The sequence below is a fragment of the Oncorhynchus clarkii genome, chromosome 1 (assembly GCF_045791955.1).
Source record: "Oncorhynchus clarkii lewisi isolate Uvic-CL-2024 chromosome 1, UVic_Ocla_1.0, whole genome shotgun sequence".
Taxonomy (NCBI): Eukaryota; Metazoa; Chordata; class Actinopteri; order Salmoniformes; family Salmonidae; genus Oncorhynchus; species Oncorhynchus clarkii.
In genome coordinates, this window is record NC_092147.1 from 24603078 (window position 1) to 24617723 (window position 14646).

The 14646-nt window shown below is 42.5% G+C and overlaps 1 pseudogene; it reads right to left on the reverse strand.

Annotated features, from left to right (window-relative positions):
* Positions 1-13988, reverse strand: part of LOC139368855 (DNA topoisomerase 1-like) — a 44460-nt pseudogene extending 30472 nt beyond the window's left edge.
* Between the last annotated feature and the right edge of the window lie 658 nt (positions 13989-14646).

Below are 14646 nucleotides of genomic sequence, written 5' to 3' on the forward strand. Positions count from 1 at the left end.
TAAAATAAAATGTGTCTCCTTGTCTATGTAACAGACATATTTGGGAAACTGAACGAACTGAACACAAACATGCAGGGGAAATACAAAAAAATGACACAGATGAGTGACCAAATCACCTAAATCTGTTTGACCGTGATCCTGGCTCATTTGACATTGTTTTTAATGCAGACGACATCTCGTCAGCATTAAAAGCAAATATTGATCCAGGTTGGACGTGACAGGAGAGATGAGGTGTGCAGGGTCAACCATTCTCAACTGCGAGAATCTCCGACGCGACATGCATCAAGCACACCCATCTCATTAGTGGTGGTGAGAAATTTTGTCAAACTAATTTGCAATTGACTGTCATAGCCCCACATTAAAAGTATATGATGGTGAGTTGATAATACAATCAGAAATACTATTAGAATGTTTTGCAATTCCATTTTTCTTTCACATGGATGGGGACTTGAGAATTTTGAGATATCAAAATTGGATCGTAGGCCAAAAGAGTTTGGGAACACCCAATTTAGAACCATGGAGATTTACAGCAAGTCACAAAGAAAACAGGAGCTTCCTCCACTATTCTAACACCATTTCAACTTCAAGACATCATCAAATCACCTATTTATTTTACCTGCATTTAACTAGGCAAGTCAGTTAAGAACTAATTCTTATTTTCAATGATGGCCTAGGAACAGTGGGTTAACTGCCTGTTCAAGGGCAGAATGACAGATTTTGTACCTTGTCAGCTCGGGGATTTGAACTTGCAACCTTTCGGTGACTAGTCCAATGTTCTAAACACTTGGCTACCCTGCCACCCCTTGGCTACCCTGCCGCCCTATGCTTAGTACAGTGACAACTAAGATACCAAAAATGATTTAGTCCAATCTACGTAAACTAAATATGATATGGCTGCCCATGGTACTGATTTCTGTGTGTGCGTGCCCAAGTATAATACAATATGTTGACTCACCCAGTAACATCAATGTCATCCTCCTCTCTTTCATGACTGTCATACAGTACTCGCCTTTAGATCTAGTTGTCCTAGGCTACCTGGCTAAAATGCTTGGTCGCCAGCCTAACTTCCTTTCATGGGCAACGATGGCACAGGCCAGCTAGGTAACATTAGCCTACTACATCTAGCTACACGTAGGCCGTCCTCTCAGGCTAGGGGCACAATGTATTAATTTGGTTAGATCAGAATATCTGTTATAATCATTGGCTAGTATGGAGCATTAAGCAAAACCACAAATCCAAATCCCTATCTCCATCCATGGCGAATTTAGGAAAGGGATGATTTTAGCTAGCTAGCTAGCTAGCCACCAGAGGACAACGACACAACGAGATGTAAAAATTAAAAATAAAAAACAATGTAAATTATATTTGGCTTGTGATTGGTGTGAAGCCAAATCCAAACTGGCTTCCCTTAACAATGTTTTTTGGTGCACCAGGACCCTTCACAGTTGAGCTCATTCAGTTTTGGCTGATTGGCTATTATTTCATTTTTATCAAGGGAAACCAAATGCTCACTTGTTTTCCTTGCATTCGATGCTACGGGTGGTAACAATGTCATACTCTTTTTGACCAGACAGCAACAGATAGAATGCCTACACATACAGAGACAGAGGGGCACTGTTTTGCTCGCTCTGACACTTTCTCTGGTGAGATACATTCAGTATCTTGCAAATTGAAGGACAATTCTGAAACACAGAGAGACGACAAATAAATGATTCAAAATATATATATACAGTACCAGTCAAAAGTTTGGACACACCTACTCATTCGAGGATTCTTTTTATTTTTTCTATTTTGTAATTGTAGAATAATAGTGATGACATCAACACTGAAATAACACCTATCATGTAGTAACCAAACAAGTGTTAAACAAATCAAAATATATTTTAGATTCTTCAAAGTAGCCACCCTTTGCCTTGATGACAATTTTGTGCACTCTTGGCATTCTCTCAACCAGCTTCGTGAGGTAGTCACCTGGAATACATTTCAATTAACAGGTGTGCCTTGTTAAGAGTTAAATTGTGTAATTTCTTTCCTTAATGCATTTGAGCCAATCAGTTGTGTTGTGACAAGGTAGGGGTGGTATACAGAAGATAGCTCTATTTGATCAAATATAAAGTCCATATTATGGCAAGAACAGCTCAAATAAGGAAAGAGAAACAACAGTCAAAAGACATAAGATGTGAAGGTCAGCCAATTTGGAAAATTTCAACAATTTTTTAAGTTTCTTCAAGTGCAGTCGCAAAAACCATCCAGCGCTATGATGAAACTGAATCTCATGAGGACCGCCACACGAAAGGAAAACGCAGAGTTAAATCTGCTGGAGAGGATATGTTCATTAGAGTTACCAGCCTCAGAAATTGCAGCCCAAATAAATACTTCACAGAGTTCAAGTAACAGACACATCTTAACATCAACTGTTCAGAGGAGACTGTGTGGCCTTCAAATCAAATCAAATCAAACATGATTTGTTATATGCGCCGAATACAACAAGTGTAGACCTTACTGTGAAATGCTTACTTACAAGCCCTTAACCAACAGTGCAGTTCAAGAAGAGTTAACAAAATATTTACCAAATAAAGTAAAGTAAAAAATAATAAAAAGCAACACGATAAATGAACAATACAGAGGGTACCGGTACCCAGTCAATGTGCAGGCGTACAGGTTAGTCGAGGTAATTTGTACATGTATTTAGGGGTAAAGTGACTATGCATAGAAAATAAACAGCGAGTAGCAGCAGTGTACAAAACAATTGGAGGGGGGGGGGGGGGGGGGTAAATGTAAATAGTCCAGTGGACATTTGATTATTTATTCAACAGTCTTATGGCTTGGAAGTAGAAGCTGTTAAGAACCCTTTTGGTCCTATACTTGGTGCTCCGGTACCGCTTGCCGTGCGGTAGCAGAGAAAACAGTCTATGACTTGGGTGACTGGAGTCTCTGACAATTTTGTGGGCCTTCCTCTGAGACTGCTTGGTATAGAGGTCCTGGATGGCAGGAAGCTTGGCCCCAGGGATGTACTGGGCCATACGCACTGCCCTCTGTAGCGCCTTGCGGTCAGATACTGAGCGGTTGCCATACCAGGCGGTGATGCTCTCGATGGTGCAGCTGTAGAACTTTTTGAGGATCTGGGGAGACATGCTAAATGTTCGAATTGCTTAAAAAAAACACTACTAAAGGACAACAAAAATAAGAAGAAACTTGCTTTGGCCAAGAAACATGAGCAATGGACATCAGACGAGTGGAAATCTGTCCTTAGGTCTAACGAGTCCAAATTTGAGATTTTTGGTTCCAACCGCTGTGTCTTTGTGAGACGCAGAGTAGGTGAACGGATGATCTCCGCATGTTGGTTCCCACAGTGAAGCATGGAGAAGGAGGTGTGATAGTGTGGGAGTGCTTTGCTGGTGACACTGTCTGTGATTTATTTAGAATTCAAGGCACACTTAACCAGCATGGCTACCACAGAATTCTGCAGCGATACGCCATCCCATCTTGTTTGCGCTTAGCGGGACTATAAATAGTTTTTCAACAGGACAACACCTTCAGGCTGTGTTAGGACTATTTGACCAATTTGTAGAGTGATGGAGTGCTGCATCAGATGACCTGGCCTCCACAATCACACAACCTCAACCCAATTGAGATGGTTTGGGATAAGTTGGACCGCAGAGTGAAGGAAAAGCAGCCAACAAGTGCTCAGCATGCATGGGAACTCCTTCAAGACTGTTGGAAAAGCATTCCAGGTAAAACTGGTTGAGAGAATGCCAAGAGTGTGCAAAGCTGTCATTAAGGCAAAGGGTAGCTCCAGTGAAGAATCTAAAATCGAAAATATATTTTTATTTGTTTAACACTTTTTTGTTTACTACATGATTCCATATGTTATTTCATAGATTTGATGGCTTCACTATTATTCTACAATGTAGAAAATAGTAAAAAATAAAATAAAGAAAAACCCTTGAATAAGTAGGTGTGTCCAAACTTTTGACTGGTACTCTATGTCAAATCAAATCAAATCAAATCAAATGTTATTTGTCACATACACATGGTTAGCAGATGTTAATGCGAGTGTAGCGAAATGCTTGTGCTTCTAGTTCCGACAATGCAGTAATAACCAACGAGTAATCTAGCTAACAATTCCAAAACTACTACCTTATACACACAAGTGTAAAGGGATAAAGAATATGTACATAACGATATATGAATGAGTGATGGTACAGAGCGGCATAGGCAAGATGCAGTAGATGATATAGAGTACAGTATATACGTATACATATGAGATAAATAATGTATGGTATGTAAACAGTATATTAAGTAGCATTGTTTAAAGTGGCTAGTGATATATTTTACATCAATTCCCATCAATTCCCATTATTAAAGAGGCTGAAGTTGAGTCAGTGTGTTGGCAGCAGCCACTCAATGTTAGTGGTGGCTGTTTAACAGTCTGATGGCCTTGAGATAGAAGCTGTTTTTCAGTCTCTCGGTCCCAGCTTTGATGCACCTGTACTGACCTCGCCTTCTGGATTTAGCGGGGTGAACAGGCAGTGGCTCGGGTGGTTGTTGTCCTTGATGATCTTTATGGCCTTCCTGTGACATCGGGTGGTGTAGGTGTCCTGGAGGGCAGGTAGTTTGCCCCCGGTGATGCGTTGTGCAGACCTCACTACCCTCTGGAGAGCCTTACGGTTGTGGGCGGAGCAGTTGCCGTACCAGGCGGTGATACAGCCCGATTGTGCATCTGTAGAAGTTTGTGAGTGCGTTTGGTGACAAGCCAAATTTCTTCAGCCTCCTGAGGTTGAAGAGGCGCTGCTGCGCCTTCTTCACGATGCTGTCTGTGTGGGTGGACCAATTCAGTTTGTCTGTGATGTGTACGCCGAGGAACTTAAAACTTACTACCCTCTCCACTACTGTTCCATCGATGTGGATAGGGGGGTGTTCCCTCTGCTGTTTCCTGAAGTCCACAATCATCTCCTTAGTTTTGTTGACGTTGAGTGTAAGGTTATTTTCCTGACACCACACTCCGAGGGCCCTCACCTCCTCCCTGTAGGCCGTCTCGTCGTTGTTGGTAATCAAGCCTACCACTGTTGTGTCGTCCGCAAACTTGATGATTGAGTTGGAGGCGTGCGTGGCCACACAGTCGTGGGTGAAAAGGGAGTACAGGAGAGGGCTCAGAACGCACCCTTGTGGGGCCCCAGTGTTGAGCGTCAGCGGGGTGGAGATGTTGTTACCTACCCTCACCACCTGGGGGCGGCCCGTCAGGAAGTCCAGTACCCAGTTGCACAGGGTGGGGTCGAGACCCAGGGTCTCGAGCTTGATGACGAGTTTGGAGGGTACTATGGTGGTAAATGCTGAGCTGTAGTCGATGAACAGCATTCTCACATAGGTATTCCTCTTGTCCAGATGGGTTAGGGCAGTGTGCAGTGTGGTTGAGATTGCATCGTCTGTGGACCTATTTGGGCGGTAAGCAAATTGGAGTGTGTCTAGGGTGTCAGGTAGGGTGGAGGTGATATGGTCCTAGACTAGTCTCTCAAAGCACTTCATGATGATGGAAGTGAGTGCTACGGGGCGGTAGTTGTTTAGCTCAGTTACCTTAGCTTTCTTGGGAACAGGAACAATGGTGGCCCTCTTGAAGCATGTGGGAACAGCAGACTGGGATAAGGATTGATTGAATATGTCCGTAAACACACCACCAAGCTGGTCTGCGCATGCTCTGAGGGCGCGGCTGGGGATGCCGTCTGGGCCTGCAGCCTTGCGAGGGTTAACACGTTTAAATGTTTTACTCACCTCGGCTGCAGTGAAGGAGAGTCCGCATGTTTTGGTTGCGGACCGTGTCAGTGGCACTGTATTGTCCTCAAAGCGGGCAAAAAAGTTATTTAGTCTGCCTGGAGAACATGTTAGTAAAACGTTTTGGGAAACCTGGCTTCCCTTGGCATCCATAACTACACGCCACTGCAAATCAGTCTAAAGAATAAAAAAACCAAAGAAACAGGAACACACACACCTGACATTTCAGGACTTGAATAGCTTGAACAACACTACATTGTATTAGCACTCCAAATTCACATTGCCAATGGCACTAGTGGACTGGTGATTGTTTCCCTAATACAGATTCAGTGCAGACAGTGTGTGTGATGGGACCATAGCAGACACTCTAGCGACAGTATGGACACTTGGAGTCACTGACTTTACCTCTAAGCACGATTGACAGGCGGTGGGGGCGGGGGGGCGGAGACTGAAGGCAGTCAGGCGAGCAGAGTTTTCCTGTTATAATAAAACAGTTTAATTGGATTTGTTCATATGCAGGGAGCGACTTGTCTGGATTAGCATATCAATGCCTTTACACAAATCAAATTTTCAAGAGCATTGAGCACTAAGCAGCACGAAATTAATTCTGCATGATACGCCTTTGGGCCTGGTGGAGTGTGTACAGAGGACACCCCTCCATACACCCTTCTCCACACCCCTGTCTGTCACACTACATCTTGTTACATTTAACATCTCTTTCTAGTTTAAGAGTAGTTTCCTGATGACCACCTTCACTCTCTCCACCAGTACTCCTACTTGTTTGGTTCCCTGTAAGACTTCAAATCCAAAATAGTGTTTATTTTTGGCTTAAAATCTGCACCAATAAGTTTTCCAATTGAAAACAACATTTCAAGGGCTAGTCTCTCTAGGCTATCTCTCCCTCCTTCCCTTCTCATCTTCCTCCAGTCCTTGTTGTTTCGGAACACGTCTTTGGCGGCATATTCATGGTCAAGCATTTGAGCAAAGAACAGGGTCACTTCCATTGCAGAAAGGCTCAGCTTCACAGCTTTACCTGGAGAACAAGCACACACAGTTCAATAAGATGAATAAAATGTTGATCTTAGTTGGGCTATATTTTCTATAAGCACCTCGCATGTGCTAAAGGGAAAAACGATATGCAGTGCCTTTAGAAAGTATTCATACCCCCAACTTAATCCACATTTTGTTGTGCTACATCCAGAATTCAAAATGGATGAAATATATTTTTTCTCACCCATCTACACACAATACCCTACAATGACAAAGTGAAAACATGTTTTTAGAAATGTTTTCAAACGCTTTGAAAATGAAATACAGAAATATCTCTTTTACGTAGTATTCCCACCCCTGAGTCAATACATGTTAGAATCACCTTTGATAGGGATGATCGCTGTGAGTCTTTCTGGGAAAGTCTCTAAGAGGTTTGCACACCTGGATTGTACAATATTTGCCCATTCTTAAAAAACATCTTCAAGCTTTGTTAAGTTGGTTCTTGATCAGTGCTAGACAGCAATTTTCAAGTCTTGCCATAGATTTTCAAGATGATTTAAGTGATGATTTAAGTGATGATGAATTGTATGATTTGTATGCAACCTCAGTGTATATTTGGCCTTGTGTTTTAGATGATTGTCCTGCTGAAAGATGAATTTGTCTCTGTGTCTGTTGGAAAGCAAACAACCTGTTGGAAAGCAGGCAACCTTTTCCTCTAGGATTTTGCCTGTGCTTAGCTCTATTATGTTCCTTTTTATCCCCCCCAAAACTCCAAAGTCCTTGCCGATGACAAGCATACCCATAACAGGATGCAGCCATCACCATGCTTGACAATATGAACAGTGGTACTCAGTGATTTGTTTGGGGCAAATCCAACTGAACACAACACTGTATTCAGGACATTTTTTATTATTCAATTTGCCAAATTTCTTTGCAGTTTTAGTTTAGTGCCTTATTGCAAACAGGGTGCATGTTTCAAAATATTTTTTTATTTTTTACTGCCATTTAGGTTAGTATTGTGGAGTAACTACGATGTTGTTGATCCATCCTCAGTTTCTTCCATCACAGTCATTAAACTCTGTTTTAAATCCCCATTAGCCTCATTGTGAAATGCCTGAGCGACTTCCTTCCTCTCCGGCAACTTAGTTAGGAAGGACGCTTGTATCTTTGTAGTGACTGGGTACACCATCCAAAGTGTAATTAACAACTTCACCATGCTCAAAGGGATATTTAATGTCTGCTTTTAACTTTTTCTTTACCCATCTACCAATAGGTACCCTTCTTTCAGAGGCATTGGAAAACCTCCCTCGTCTTTGTGGTTGAATCTGTTTGAAATTCACTGCTCAACTGAGGGACCTGGGGTACAGAGATGAGGTACTCGTGAAAAAATAATGTTTATTATTGCACACAAAGCGAGTCCATACAACTTATTACGTGACTTGTAGAGCACATTTTTACTCTTGAACTTATTTAGGCTTGCCATAACAAAAGGGTTGAATACTTTTTGACTCAAGACATTTCAGCTTTTCATTTGTAATTAATTTGTAAACATGTCTAAAAACATCATTCCCCTTTGACATTGACACAAAATCTCAATTTAATAAATATTTTAATTCAGGCTGGAACAACAAAATGTGGAAAGGGTGTTAATACTTTCTTAAGGCACTGTAGAATCATTTTGTACTCAGCTTTACTTCTTTGTCTTTTATTACAGTCTGAAACAAAAATGTGAAAACACAATAAATCTTGACCTTGTCATTTTCTTATAGTTGGAGGGCGGAGCGGCGCCACTTTATGTGTAGCTGAAGGGACAAAGAGGTCGCTGTGACCTCTGATATCATCAAAGTCACTCATTAAAACAATGTCAACTGAGCCAGGATCACAGTCAACTGAGCCAGGATCACAGTCAAACAGATTTAGCTGATTTGGTCACTCATCTGTATAACCAAATGTGCCATATCATCCCCATAGGTCCCCTAGGAGCAGGCTCAGCTGGCCAATCGATGCCTAGAGAGAGAGGCTGAGGCCTGCAGTGAGCGGCTGTGGATTTACATTTTAGACCAATCCGATGGTGTCAGCTATGGAGGCCTGGACCCAGGGAGGGATTTCACTACACACACATGGATTAAACATATTATTTTATATGGGAGCTGTCGGGGCTGCACTATGGGGAGAAAATGTAAAAACTATGGTTCTCAATCAAAATGTTTGATCCAGCCAGCCAGATACATCCCCGGGCTGTATGTCCTAAATAAAGAGGCTGATCCTTTCTGGGCCGCTGTTGATCCATGCAAATCAATACAGAGTTCAGGAACAACCTTCTGGTGTGAATGATGAGAGGGAGGGTCCTCCCCAGTGTCGTAGATAGAAGAGAAAGTGTCAACAACATTCAACTTTTAATCTGACCCAGACAGAATGTGTGGAGAGTCTAAAGGGGGCTTCATAACTCAACTCTCATGCAGTAGGAAAGCTACTTAGATCTTTCGAGTGCATGGCCTGTCTTTGATACGTGCTGTGTGTTTACTTCTAAATTGTTGATGATCTGAGGGGGTGAGTATAAGGCCTTCAAACCACCAGGGCTGTACTGACCATGGTAGTAGAAGGGGATGTCATCTGGGAGAGGCTGGCACTCCGGGGTGAAAAAGGCATCCTTGTGCTCCAGAAACCTCCACTTGACTCCATCCTCATAATGTACTTCTCCTCTTCACACCTGAGGGACAAGAGTGTGTTTCAGAATGAGACCTATTTTAATATACTGTGCATACATCCACCTCCCACATATTCAGCATATAATGTAGAAAAACAAACCCCAATCTCCAGCACTGCTGCTCCTCTTCTTCTCTTTTTTTGATCTTCAGTGCTTTTGCCGCCTCAATCTCTTCCTTTGACTTATTCTTCTTTGTAGTGACTGGATGCTCCCCCTCCTCTTTCTTTGGCTTCTGGGTGACTAAGACAGCACCACAGAAACAAGACAACTTACACAGTAGACGATTTAGACAATCAGTAAGCCCATTGTAAACTTTCCCAAAATGTTCACAGCATTTCATACAAAAGGAAGCTTGTTTGTAATTTCAGCTGTACCAATCTGAGTCATATGCTCCAAGCCCTAACATCTTTGTGGATACAATGAAATACAATACTTAGCTCAAATTCTTGTTGATGTGGGAAAAATGATGCAACTACACAACCAGCTGAGGACTAGAACATCTGCCTGCTCAGGGAGGATGTCTAGATTCTCTTTCTTTATCCCCATCTTCTCTGTCCCCCGGCCACCCTCATCCTCCTCTGTCAATTTCTTCTTTAACCTGAGGAATGCAAATATAGTCTCTGTACAACAACAAAAAGAACAACACTATTTGCTCACCTCCAACAGGTAAATGGTGTGGTAGTCAGAACTTAGGGTTATTGAATGAGCGAGTGAGGGCTAACATATAATGAGACCCACTCACATTGGGGTTGTAGTGGAACATGAGGGACTCTCCATGGGCTCACCCTCCTCCTGTCTTTTCCTCTTGTCCCCCCTCCTCTCTGGCATAAAGTCTCCATCTGCTTTCATAGCCAAATGAAACCTGATGAGCGAGCAGAGACACTGTGAACAATGACAGCCCTTAATCTGTCACTTTCACTCACATAGCAAGCTGTTTGGAAAGCAGACCCACAACCTGCTGAGGTCCCCTTTTATTTTCCATTAAGACCTGGCTATCCTTAGAGTTATAACTCTATCCAAAAGTACACAATGATGATTCAGTGACCACACATAATGACATAATTACAGTGATTAAACAACATTATAGAGAAGGGCATGATGATGATGGTATAATTATGGCAATTAGAAATAATAATCATTACAGGATGGCAAGCTTGAATTTCCCAGCAGTGTGGCTTCGAAGTGTTAAGGAAATGCACCAAATGAATAGATAAAAACATTACAAGCACCACTGCCACCAAATTACAGTAGTACTTAATTTCACATGGTTGGATGGAAGGGAATGAGGATTAGGAAAATGTCACATGATGCCGATAGGTTTGTCTTTACGGCAGAACCAGCCTGAGTAAGTCAAAAACAGTGGATTAACATATTATGTCATTCACTTTGTCAGTGTGACTGTAAGTCAGAAAAACACATAGCAAAATCGACACAATCTGCCACCCCTGTTATCTGTAGTAGATTGTATGCTACAGGCCCAGGACCAAACCGCACCTTTCAAACCCAGCCTGGACCCCCACCGTTCATCCACTCAGAAAATGACGGATTCTCATTTATTGCTTTTCTGACAAGTCACAGATATTTTTCTTCAATACAGCAATAAATCAATTTCCTGAGAGACAGCCAGCGCTCCCTGAAAAATGGGAATGAATCCTGCAGGCTCTTGGACATCCAAATCACAATAATTAATTTCCATCACCTGCGGAAGAAAGGGGAAAAAAAGTGATTCAATTTGAAACGTTAATGGATTAAAACTAATTTCAAATGGCAGCAGTAAGGTGCTGATATGACACGTTCTGAGCGATATCAAGCCATTCAACTGCAACAGAAATGCTACGTGAGTAGGTCCATGACAATTAGCTGCCCTCTCATCACTAATATTGTTAATAAGACGCAGTCTCAGAGGAAAATGCCAACCTCACATACTGTAGTCATCAAAATATAAATAACTAAAATATATAGAGGGAAAACAAACAAAAAACATGTTAGATCTCAGCATATTATTATACTCTCACTGAACAGAAACTGCAAAGTGGTACTCAGTGGTATTTTTATCTACTACATTATTAGGCTACATGATGAAGAACTCAATAATTTACTAAGTAAATTGCCACACATCAACTAACAAAGGCCTGCCAAGGACTGTGAATAATGTAACATTTCAATCAAAAACACCAAAATAAATCGTAGGATGGAGGTGAAAACCCCTTTCCCTATATTTATAAATGCAGTATGAGGGTAATGGACCTTGGGCACCAGTCCAAGTACAGCATCAGGAAATCCATTCCAATCTAGTTGGTTTGGGGAGCTTCTGAAATAAACCAACATGGGGTTCACACAGGGACAAGCTGGCAGCACAGACTGAGAAGATGCAACTGGGGGTCACATTTTTCAGGAAAAACTATCCAGCATTACAAATGTCAAATATAAATTACATAAACTGTAGCAGTGGTGATTTAGGCCAAAATGCTGCTGCTACTGTAGCTGCTCCTGCTGATAGCACTACTTACATCACTTTTAGGCTAATACAAACGCAAACAAACTGTTACAATATGTAGTGTATGCCTTAAGACAAAGTGATAGACCTTTTTCTGCCCACTGAGACTCCTCTGTGGCTTTAGTTCCGTCTTTCTTGTGTTTTGTACTGTCATACAAAGCAGAGGGATAGGGAGAAATATATAGGTTATTTAACTCCCCAGCTGTGTCATATTTCTCTCCCCCTGAGTTGGTAACCTCCAACTTAACTCCAGTCTGCTATGAAATGTTATCATGGCCTGTCACAGAAGGCTGCTGCCAGTCATGCTTACAGGTGTTTTTCTTTTCTTTCGTCCTATTAATTACACTCGCCAGTGACGGATGACTCTGGATTCATTTGTCTGCTCATATAATGCATCAGATATCAAGGTGAATTAATTTATTCATATAAAGATGGAGTACCCTACTCTGGGTAATGAATGCAGGCGCCCACCCACTCACTCACTCTAGCACGTTGCTAGATTTACAATTGCTGGTGAGTCTCGTTTGGTTAGAGGCTTAATTTGTCTAAAGAATTTTGCAGCATGAAAGGCGTGTCTACACTGCAGAGTTGGGATGTGTATAACAATAGCCAGATGTTGATTGTGATGTTGAAGTTAACTGTAATACAGAAGGATAGAAGCCATGAAGAAAGGTTGGATGCAGTGGGTAGAAAAGATAGTGAGACTGACTACCTGCATGCAAAGACCATCTACACATAATGAGATTTAAAAAGAATAGTGAATATTAAGTGAACATGTTTCAGATTAGACCTAGCTAGTGCAATATACAGTATGTGTACTATTAACTTGGGTCTTGGAGATAGTGAGGAAGTCAAATTTATGGATGCCTTTGGCTGATGTGTTACTAAGATTGACATTGCACATATTAGCCTATAAAACAGGGATCATCGACTAGAATCAGCCGCGGGCAGATTATTTTCTTGAGCGGATGGTCGCAGGGCCAGAACACAATTACAAATCATTTGTAGACTGCAAATTGACCGCAAAAAGCCCAATCAGATTTATTATCCAACTAAAACATTATTTCAAACCTTGCTTACATTTGTATTCGTATCATGCTGGAAAATGATAGGAGACAAGCACTGGAATATGTAATAGGTTTTTTATTTTCTCCAAACAAAGGAGCGAGGTGTAAACCTCAAAATAATACATGGGACGAGACCCGTAAAACAAGTGCACAATAACACGTAGCATGGAAGCCGATACAACAGCACAGGTGCTCACAAGACCAACGGACATGGTAACAAAAACCGACAAGGACAATGGGGAACAAAGGGCACATATATTCACATACTAATCAGGGGGAATGGGAACCAGGTGTGCGTAACGAGACAAGACAGTCCGGGGTTGGTGGTAATGAATCCAGTTCCGTGACGTAGACCTCTGGAGCTGTTGAACGGCATAAGCAGCAGTACAGGGGGAATCCGTGACAGTACTCCACTGACGCGCTGCAGGGGGACGACACCGGCCTTGGGGACAACCACAGGGATGCGGTGCGGGTCGGTCAGGGCACCGACAGTGAAAATCCCTGGTCAGCGATGCGTCCAGGATATCCACCGCAGGAACCCAGCACTGCTCCTCTGGGCCGTAACCCTCCCAAACGATGAGGAACTGGAGACGTGCCACTCGACGCCTTGGACCAGGGCTTAATTTCACGGACCAAGTACGCCGGACCTCCCTAGATGTCCAGAGGAGGAGGCGGGGTGTCACAGGGTACAACCTCAGCGAGGGGACCAGGCACCACTGGCCTGAGGAGAGAAACATGAAAAGTAGGGTTAATGCGGTAATCAGCAGGGAGTTGCAAACAGTACGTAACCTCATTAACCCTCCTCAGGACATTAAACAGCCCCAAAAACCACGGAGTTCAGCTTCCGGCAGGGCAGGCAGAGAGGTAGGTTCCAGGTGGAGAGCCAGACCTGGTTGCCTGGAGAGAAGACAGGCGCTTCAATGCGGTGGCGGACTTCCTGTTCCTTGTGCCGAAGCATGGCCCGCTGGAGACGAGTGTGCTCAGCTTTCCAGGTCTCCTCAGCGAGCCAAAACCACTCGTCAACAGCAGGGGTGTCTGTTTGGCTCGGATGCCAAGGTGCCAGTGCCGGCTGATACAGTTGAAGTCAGAGGTTTACATACACTTAGGTTGTAGTCATTAAAACTAATTTTCAACCACTCCACAAATTTCTTGTTAACAAACTATAGGTTTTGGCAAGTCGGTTAAGATATTTACTCTCTGCACGAAGAGTAATGTTTCCAACAATTGTTTACATACAGATTATTTCACTGTATCACAATTCCAGTGGGTCAGAAGTTAACAAACACTAAGTTAACTGTGCCTTTAAACAGCTTGGAAAATTCCAGAAAATGTCATCATGGCTTTAGAAGATTCTGAAATGCTCATTGTCATCATTTGAGTCAATTGGAGGTATACCTGTGGATGTATTTCAAGGCCTAACTTCAAACTCAGTGCCTCTTTGCTTGACATCATGGGAAAATCAAAAGAAATCAGCCAAAACCCCAGAAAAAATGTGCAGACCTCCACATGTCTGGTTCATCCTTGGGAGCAATTTCCAAATGCTTGAAGGTACCACGTTCATCTGTACAAACAATAGTATGCAAGTATAAACACAATGGGACCATGCAGCCGTCATA